Raw genomic sequence first — 10690 nt, 5'->3', positions numbered from 1 at the left:
AAAGTCATATGACTTCTCCTCTAGCTGTGCACCTAGACCCACTGTTCCATGTGGTGTGTGTACTCCTAAAGGGTTCATTTCTGTTTTCATGTTTGCACAAGAAATCACCCTCCTAATGGGCAACAAAGCACCCAAAATATCTTTGTATTTCTCCCTATGTAAGTTACCGTGGTCAAAACTGACTTCTTGCATAATTGCTGCTCCTGACAATTTGTAATATATCCTGTTTGTTATAAAGTAAAGTAAATCACTATGTAGCTTGCTGCTGCTATATAAATAAATGATGATATATTGTATATGATAATGTGCCATACACACAATTTATCCCATTGCTATGGACCAATGCAGTAAAATGCTTTGTGAGTACTCAATTTGAGAATAGTAAAATAAGTTCCAATACAACGGAACTACCCCAAAATCTAATAAGAGAAACCCTTAATTGGGACACCCTAGAATTTCCTCAGATTAATCTCTGTAAAACTTCTGGGTTACCATGGAGGCTCGGTGTATGCTGGATATCAGGAATGGATTGATATACTGCTCCAGTGATGTACAGCACTTTCACAAAGTTGTGCACCCGATACAATAAGTCAGGTTTTTGCTTGATACATTGGAACCCTTGATATATATGTATCCAAGCTGTGAAAAGCCTAGGCCAACTAAAAACGTAGATGCCTTGCATCTCTATCAGCACAAAAAAATTTGGGCTTTCTCTTCTCTGTCATCTTAACCATGCATGAAATGGCTTTTAGGCCTAGTCCTATCTTGATATCCTTGATTAGGACTTCTGGCGGGGGGGGGGATGTTGATTGTGTTTAAACCGCTACAGCTATTGATTGTTATTGGGTATAACATTTTTACACTTTTAGCTGGTCAGAATACCTTTCTCTACACATACACAAGCGTATGAAGTAACATAAACTAAGTGTTCCCAGTCCAGTAACCCATAGCAACAAATCAGACATTTAATATTAGTATCATCACTCTAACTGCACTAGGAAAAGTGAAGCTAATTTCTGATTGCTTGCTATAGACCAGGGCAGACTTTAGCTATGCTACTACTTAATCCAGTCTTTTGATAGATACTTATTAGCAGATTACTGTGGTCAGCCCCTGCTATGGTATTTCCAGGTTTGGGGAATTGGGTCCTGTATATGTTCCAGTTTTTGCTACTGCTCTGCATAATATTTAACTGTAACCAGGCAGTGTTGCTGGGTAGTTTAGGAACAAAGCTGTGTCTAAGCAGAACTAGACAGAGTTTCCACATCTCCCACAATAGAAACACAATTAGTTTAGTTTCTTTTTACCTCAATTTCATTTAATTGTAGATTTGAACAATACATTTTTATTTGTTTTCTACCTGCAAATGTAGATTTTTGTAATAGAATTTTGGAATGCAGTTGGATATATTAGTGCTCAGAGAGAGATTTTTCTGCTGAAAAGACTCTTCTGTCAAAGACTTACACTGCTAGAATAAAAACGAGCTGTAAAAACAGTGAATTAGGTGAAAAAGCGCCTGTATATGTCCTTTTAACCCAGAAGAGCTGGCATCTTGTTCTTAATAAAGGATTTTATAAAGCCCCATATTTGTATTGAGTGTTTTGCCCTTGGTATACAGACTCTGAAAACGAGAAGGCAATGCAAGCAAGAAATATGGGATATTTTTTCCTTTCACCTTTTTATTATGGGGTTTCACATAACTCCCAAAAATATTTATGCTTTAGAGCTGAATTTGCATGTGAATAATCAGAATACTTGGCAGCAAACATTAATGCTGTGTGCGGCATGTAGTACCAGATCCTGAATAAGGTAACGGTGCAATATTAGCCCCATCTGGTGGACTATCAATGGAGTGAAAAAGAACACAAAAAAGTGATAGCTGAACAATTCTACACATATAGGCATATATCATGCAGAGACATAACACAGGTATGGGTCAATTAACGGGAAGCCTGATAGCTAGAAAGCTCAGAATTAGGTGATGGCCAGCGCATATATATATGAAGTTCAGCTGCATTAATCTGTTTATGTCAAGATGTTCAGTTGTGTAGTTGTTGTTGCAGTATGCATGTGGACTATTTTTGCTGGTTGCTCTAACAAATTACATGTTTACAAACTTGTGTTGCCTGTTATCATTTCTAGTCTGCTCACACACCTTCTGTGTTTCTTCTGTACAGACGCTGCACCAGTATTTTCATTACTAGACTGATGCTCTACTGAGGCTCCATGGATGCTGTTTCAAGCCAAGGTTGTCCTCATGTTGTAATGTGTTTATCTCTTGAGTATATGAAACTTTCTAAATGTAACTAATTAAAATGCCTAGAAAATTTCTCAGTCTCTTGAGAACTACCTCTTGGAGCACTCACATGGGACCTGAACCGGGAACTGGCACTTATATAACAGTGTCACCCACTGTAACCTGCAGCACTGTCTATTCTCATATTTGTGTCTGTAAGTTACCCTCCCATTTAGATTGTAAGCTCTACAGGGCAGGGATCTTCTTCCTCTTGCCTCCTGTCACTCAGCTCAATAAAATCTTTAATGCAACTGTATTTTATATATATTTTTATCCATTATTGTACTGTGAATTTATCTATTATTGTATGCCCCCCTGTTTATTGTGTTGGGTTGAAAACCCCAACATACTGTTCTTCGACTTTGGCTTATTCTTCCGCTTCTTATTATTATTATTATTCTTAGCGCCCCCCATTTTCTAAACACTACTCCTCCTACAGTTTTAGGGGTACAACACCCAAACTCTCCACACTTCTTTGCCCTATAGCGGAGCAGGTTGCTTGTGCTTTTCTAAGCGATCCCGCCCCCCCCCCCCCGTCTTTTTGTGGCGCTGCTCCGAACACCCCAATTTTCCCATTGACTTTGACATGGAAGATTTTCAAACCGCTGCCACACTTACAGCTTTGAAGTTACACCCCCCAAACTTGAATCACATAGTCATGGGGTCAGCCTGAATGAAAATATGATGATTGTTGGATGCCTAAAAGTGGGCGGAGCTGTGAACAGTTAATCAGATTGTACCTATTGACTTGCTGCCATTCTCACAGTAATAACACCAGGGTCCCCAAACTTTGCAGAGTTAGGCACCATGTTAGAAAAAGTGGGCAGAGCCACCAATCAGATGTCACTCATTGACTTTCAGTGGGGAAATTTAAATTGCTGCCATTCAGAAACTATTAAAACCAGGGTCCCCAAACTTTACACAGTGGTTTTACTATATAACTGTGGTCCAAGGTTAGAAAAAAGTGGGCGGAGCCAACAACAGATCAGACTTCACGTTTTTCAACCCAACATGACATGAGCAACGTCGGATCTTGACCCGCCTTTCTCCCAACTCTAACCTCTTTACCTCTTTTACTTACCATCCCCAATATACACACGTATACCAATTCTTGGGATAAAATGGCCGCAGAACATTTATTAATAACAACCAAAGTTTTAATTTAAAACATATCATAAAGAACAAATATGATACAAAACATCTCATAAACATAATACAAATGTTTGTATAACAAACAACCAACTTTTGAATAACCATAAACCGTAACAAGCCAATAACTGCGCAGCGCAACTGGCGCTGCCAGCTGCCCTTCCAGCCCGGAACCACCTACCCAACAAAACTCACCTCCTGATCCACTTTCTTACCCCTGAGGTTCCAGGCATGCCAGCCCCAATTAACTATTAAACTCCCTTCCTAACCCAACCATTGTTTTCCCCCAACTCAATCACCCCGCCAACAACATCTCGTTGCCTCCACCTCTATAGGGAGGGAGGGTGGGCGTTTTACTATGCTTCCTAAAATGGATTGAGAAGCGGGAACGGTTTTCAGTATTTATACCTGTACTACAAATCCACCAATCACCTACAACTGGGAGTGGCTATGTCTGCCCTACGGCTCCGTCATTCCCCGGCTTCCCTACGTTTCACTACGGGTCATTGGGCTACTTAAAGTTTGTTCTTAAACTTCCCTGTCTAGTTTATTTATTGTTCTACTGTACAGCACTGCATACATAAGCACTATATAAATAAAAATAAACATGCATACTTTTCTGAAAGTTAATTTTCACTTCCCCCCTCTCAGAATCTCAGCGTCTCTCTATATGCAGGTTTTCTAACTGTTGAAATCTAATTGCTGCAGAAATAATACAAAGCTGAACCCAAGCTACTTTTGTGGGTGTTTAGTAAATAAGCTTCCTCCTAAAGGCATTAACTCAGTGCCATCACGGGGAATGAAATCTAGAGTAATACACAGAGTAGATGACTTTACAGCTTACAGTATTACGTTTCAATAAATATGAGCCCCTCATGTCAGATTATTTCTCCTACAGCAAGCCGAGATGGGCAGTAGGGTTAGACACCATCCAAGTTTCCAGTATGTCGTTTGACATGTATCTTCTCATTTATTTTGTTTTTCCTGTGTTGTATTGTATTGTACTGTGCCAAGAAAGTACAGGCTCACTCTTATAATAATGTATGTGAAATAATCTCTAAAAGTATAAAAATTAACAAGAAAAACAATTCTGACCAGGGCACCTGGTAAATCAAGGGAAATTAATTACCCAGACTACACAGAATTCTCCTTTACATCTTTGTTCTTGTTTTCTTGCACATTATTCTCTTCATCGCATTTTCCTTTTTTGTCTGATGCCCAATTCTTTTCCCCACTTCTCCCTCCTCCTCTATTTCTGTTCCCTCTTTCCCTCTCTTTCTCCTGTTCTCCAACCTCCCCTTGTTATTTCAGCAGATTAAGTACATACAGTTTATAAATCAGGCAAATGTTCCCTAATAAGCCTGCACATAATAGACTTGGCTAGTTTTTAATATTTCTCTTAACTGGACCCATATGGAAATAAAGCTAGAGGGCCTTATATATTTATATGTTATGATTTAGACATAGTTTACAACTGCCTTATTTCAGATTGGCATCTTTATTAACCCCTTCCAGCGGCAAAGTAACACTGTGCGGGTGAGTTGAAAGTATTCTGAAAAATTATATAGTTTTAATGGTCACAAAAAATAATGTTAAATATTGCAACAAGACTATTTTATTCTGTAAAATATGGCCTTGTAAAAGGACTTGAGCTTTAAATATATCCAGGATTCCTGGTAAGAACCTAGGTGGAAAACTGGTCACTTATGATCTCACCCTTCCCCCACCCACACCTATGAAATGCAGATTTTCCATGTCTGTGCCTGGCCCTCCAGCAATGTAGGGATAAATTAGGTGTAACCCCACTTTCTTGCGTTTCACTCTACTGCCCCTTTTGATCAATGAATCCTAATTCCACTGCCTGCAATGATTTTCCTAAATAGAAAAGCTCATGAAGAAATGGACTGCATTCTGCAGGGTTCATGCTGCAATGCCAGGGGCAAAAAACCTACCACACAGCATTGTGTTTGGGTAATTAAGTCATGGCCCATTGGACAAAAGAACTGGTGTTTGTAAGTATTAGGAAATATTATACAACAGGCTGGGATTTTAATCTTAAGTGGGTTTTGTTTTATGTCTTATTAGTAGCAGCAGGTCCCTGTATGGGGCATCTCATCTCCATTCATCAACTCCAGCCTGGGTTGGCTTGAATTTACTAAGGAACTTTGTCTTCCATGAGACAATATCTTGTCTTATTTTCTTCTTCTTGCCCACCAACTTACATTGTTATAAACCATTCATTTTGCACAAGAAAAGGCCATGGCTTTGTGTTATTCCTATCAGATGGCTATGATTATTTTAGGGGAGTTTAGGTCTTAGCTGGAATCATACAAAATGCACCACAAATTAATTAATTTTTAAACTTTTTTTAAGAAATCTTTAAATATTGAATTGATAAATTGCCAAGCATTTCTATATGGTGTATATTGCTGTCTTATATATACATATTTATACAGTATTTTAATAGGCAGGCAAATGAGGACTGTGCAAAGTGCACCTCCAGCCTGCAGATGGCAGCCTTAGGCAACCTGTAAACCTGTAAACCACCCAACTGGTTTTAATTGAATAATGGAGATGAGTTTTATGGTTTTTTTAAATAAAACTTACTGTGAATATAGGGGTATATTTATCATGCTGTGTAAAAAGTGGAGTGAAACGTTACCGGTGATGTTGCTCATAGCAGCCAATCAGATGCTTTGCTTTGGTTTTCTAACTGTTGAAATCTAATTGCTCATTGGTTGCCTGGGCAACATCACTGGTAATGTTTCACTCCACTTTTTACACAGCATGATAAATATACCCCTTAGGTGTTGAGTTATTTGTGACGGCATGTGGGCCAATAATGTTGATGGGTGAAGCCATAACATCAGTAGGTGGAGCAATGACATAGGTGGGGGGAACTGTGATTTTAGGTATTTAGGTGAATCAGGGATTGAATGTGCAGGCTGGGTACAAATTTACCAGCAACTACATTGCCATGAATGCATTTGCCCTTCACCTGGGCACTACTGAAATTTGTAGCAGAAGACAAATACTAATGAGCATTCTGTTATTTATGACTGGTTCAGTCTAGGCTAACAACTGTGATCACAATGTCATTTACTGTCTGTGATTTTACATGGAACCAATGAGCAATTTATTAAGAAGCAGAACTGCAATTCCTCCTTTACTAAACTGCACCTATTGTTATCAGTGAAAACCTGCCCGGGGTTGAGATGTATGAATTCACTAAAAGAAAGAAAGAAATGTTAGGCAACTTTGCAGTGTGCAACCTGCAGGCAATGCAATGTAGAAGGGGATTCTTTCTTCTTTCTTGGTTTTTTTTTTAGCGTAAACTGGAACAAATGATAGAGACTGAAAGCCATGAAGAATATAAAGCTCACAGGAAATGACCCAAATTGTATGCAATCTGCACTAAACAGCTAATTGTCTCTGGATGGGAGATAGAAATAGAATGGTTTCAATTAACTCGAGAACAGCAAGAATATACACACAGACATGAGGAAACAGCAATATTAGAGCAAATGACTTCAAAATGGGGAGGTAACAAAAGGTTTCAGTTAATAGGAGAAGGGATTTCAAAGAATTATGGACAATCAGGGGCAGATACCTAAAGATAAAGTGGCACTGGGCAAATTTGAATCTCGGCAGAGACCCATAGTAGCTAATCAGGTGTTTGCTTTATTCAACCTGCAGCTGGGTGAAAGAAAAATCACTGATTGGTTGCTATGGGTTACTGCCCAGTGTTTATAAATAAGCACTATGTATTGGAGGGATAAGTGCATACTCACCTTAGCACAATGCCATGTTATACATATGGTTATGGTTTTTTAATACAGAGTTTTAGCCAGCAGTGCAATGAAGTGATGCTGGCCCCCCCTGTAAAGATTGTTTGGTACAAACCCAGTGTGCACTGCAAATTGACACTCCTTTATTGCAGGTAGATTGTAGTTAGGGGATCATCTGACAGATCAGCTTAATGGCTGGGTGGCAAAATGCATAGAGCTCCCCAGCAGCAATTGCAAGTGGATGCCATCTTTGGAGCATGAAAGGCAGTATCAGAAAGGTCATTTTATCCCCCATCTGTAGCAACACATCCAAAATTACTTTTGCATGGCTGCCTTTCCACATTTTTGCACCAGCTATAAGAATGTTATTCATAGGGAGATTTAAGTACCCCCGCAGGGAGCGCAGTTTCTCTCAGGTGTAAAAACATCCATGTGCCGAATTTTTTGGGAAATGGTGTTAAATGACATTTTCCTACCATGTATATAAGTTGGGCAAGCTGGGCACATCTCCCCCACCCAAACCACACCATTTGTACTGCATACAGTATATCCCCTCTGTTAGCCAGCACCATCCTATTTTCCTAGTGGCCATTTTTCCTCTGACACATAATCAGTAACGTTTACATCTGCAAACAGCATACATGCCCTGTAAAATTCATGCAATGAAAAATGCAGCCTTACACAGGCAGAACTTACTTTGATTGGATTGCTTTCCTTGGATTGTGCCTTGTAACAGTTCAACTGAGCTCAGGACAGGAATTTAGGCAAAAAACCATGTTTCTCCAGCAGAGTGCACAACTAGAGCCAGGAAACCAGCAATGCCATCTCTTTATTGGCTGCTAGACTGGAGAGTGTGAGCATGCTCAGTAGCCAACAGCCAAAGTAGCCAAAGCCTAAGGGATAGGGTCAAGTGGGGATGCTGCAGCCCTACTATTAACATTAACAACTGGAGTGGCAGGTATTTAAAGAATTCAAAAAGGCTGTGTGCTGATTAAATTTTTTGTGGGTGGCTTAAATGTCCTTTAACATTATTTGCATATGTAATAAAAATTTAAAACAGTATTTAGATTTTTTTTTAATGTAAAAAAATGTGTTTTGGGGTGGAGATTCCATTTTCATAAGTATAATGTAGAGTGGTTCATTTCCACAAGCCTCTTCTTTAATAATAAGAATTTATACAGAAAATAAAGTTGCTGAATATGACAGGCATAATTAATGAATATGGCATTTCATATATTTTGACATACCCCAGGTATAGACAAATTAAATGCATCCAGGGAGAACTGTGGGCAGAGAAATCCTAGAAAAGTTCACTTGTTACTGGGGAGTGAATAAGCTGGCTATAAGGGCAAATCACATAAAGTCAGAAGAAGATGGAAGCACCACAATATTTCATGGTTCAGTGCATCCCGATGAATCAGCTAAGATGCCATGGCACCTTCCATGCTAGTACGTCTAGCCCCAAACAGCCAATCACTGCGCTTTGTGCAGGCAGGGTCATTCTGAGTGATATAGGCACCCAAGTTGCCCAGACATAAATGAGATAATTCAGAACTGAATATTATAATAGCTGTGCTCTAATATTGCACAGTATAAGTATAGCCTTTGTTGCCCCTTGCTTTTCAGAGGATCTGTGCATTACCAACTAAGGAAAGCAGAGGGACATCAAGTCCATGAATGCATCATTCCATAGTAATTGTCTTCATAGCAGGCTGGTTACTTATTCTAAATCCTTTTGGATGAATCCCTGCTTACACTATCAGCAGAAAGTTAAATTAACTATATTTTGATTTATTAATGTTTCAGTTTATTGAGATTTCATTTATTCTTACTGTTTCTTAATATTTTATGTATAGCCTCTGGCGCTGTGACCACATCAGGCAGTCCCAACTGTGAAGGGCCACAAATCAAAGCACTTGGTGGCCGTACTGGGTCTTTTATAAAACATCTATATTGCAATTATTTTAGGATTTTAATTAAATCCCTAAACTTTGTTAGAAGCTTTAACTTCCCCTTTAGTTGGCTCTTGACAGCAAATATCTTTTTAATCACACATGTAATTATAAGTTTTGCCCTTTGCATTATGCTTTTAGATTTTCAGTATTTTGATACTAGTGCGTGCCCTTTGTATTATACTTTTAGATTTTCAGAAACTTGATAGTGTGCGAGAACCTGCTGAAATCTATGGGTTAGAACCCTAACACATAGCCAATACGTGAGTTAGAAATTTAACCTTAAAGTGGCAACTACACTCATGTGTTGGTATAGATTGGTAAGTATAGGTTGTGTGTGCTAGGTTTACTTGGAAGGGTTGAACTTGATGGACTCTGGTCATTTTTCAACTCTATGTAACTATGTAACTCATGACAGCAAAAGAGCCACTGAATACAAAATATAATAAAATATTATCTTAAAATATTATCCCTTAAAAACACACCAGTGATGAAACTACATGCAAAAGGCCCAGGTAGCAAAATTTTCAACCGCTGCTGCCCCTGCCCAAAAGCAGGTAAATAAGTGCCACTATTAACTTTAGTCTGTGCTAAAGTATTATTACCTTGTAAGTGTTCAGAAATTGAATGGGTTAAGCCACTTTACCCACAAATACTGTAGTGTTAGGGTGTAAAAGGGCCTGTCAGTTTGTGCCCCGGGAGCTATGGAGAGGAATGTAATAGGAGGTGGGCGTTCCAAGTGACACGAGTCTCACTTTTGTGCTCCAGGCTATGTACTTTTGGGTTGACGTTCAGCTTGTTTTATGATCTGGGAATCCCCAGTCTGTAAGCGCTGTCACTTTACCATCTTCTAAAGATCACTGCTCTCATTGCACTTTATATGTATTCTCTCTTCAGCTCTGTTTGCCATTGTTATTCTTGCTCAAAAAGAACATCTGTCTCTAATCATTTCATTCACTTGAAAACAATTTTTTTCTCACCATCTTTGCATGCACAAATTGGGTCTAGCCCTCCCTAAACATTCAGGTATTATACTTTCAGTGCTGCCTGTTCAGCCTACAACACATAGCAAACAATAACTGACAGCAACAGTTTAGCAGCTCAGCAGTGGGGTTGCAATAATATGACATGTTTGATGGTGCCGGGGTAGTTTCATTCACCCTTTTTATTTCCCTAGCAACTTATTGGGGAACAGGAAAACAAAAAGCACAAGCTACGTAGAGTTCTTATTGACAAGGTGATGAACCCTAGCTTGTGTCTACTTGTTTCTTCATGTGAAATACTGCAGTGGACATGCTCTCATTCCCATGGTACCTGATACATCGATGTCTGTGACTTCCAGTTTTAAGCTACAGTTCTGGCAAATGCCACAGAAGCTACGTAAGATGCCACAGACAGTCACTATTTAGTGGGCTGATGAAGGGCTCTTTGGGCCTTTGTGTGCTTGAAATGCTAGGGCCTATTTTAAGGGGGTGATTTATCAATGTTTGAATTTGAATTTTTTC

Source organism: Xenopus tropicalis, chromosome 1, assembly GCF_000004195.4.
Source record: "Xenopus tropicalis strain Nigerian chromosome 1, UCB_Xtro_10.0, whole genome shotgun sequence".
NCBI lineage: Eukaryota > Metazoa > Chordata > Amphibia > Anura > Pipidae > Xenopus > Xenopus tropicalis.
The sequence above is the reverse complement of the archived record's forward strand: the minus strand, read 5'-3'. Positions refer to the sequence as shown.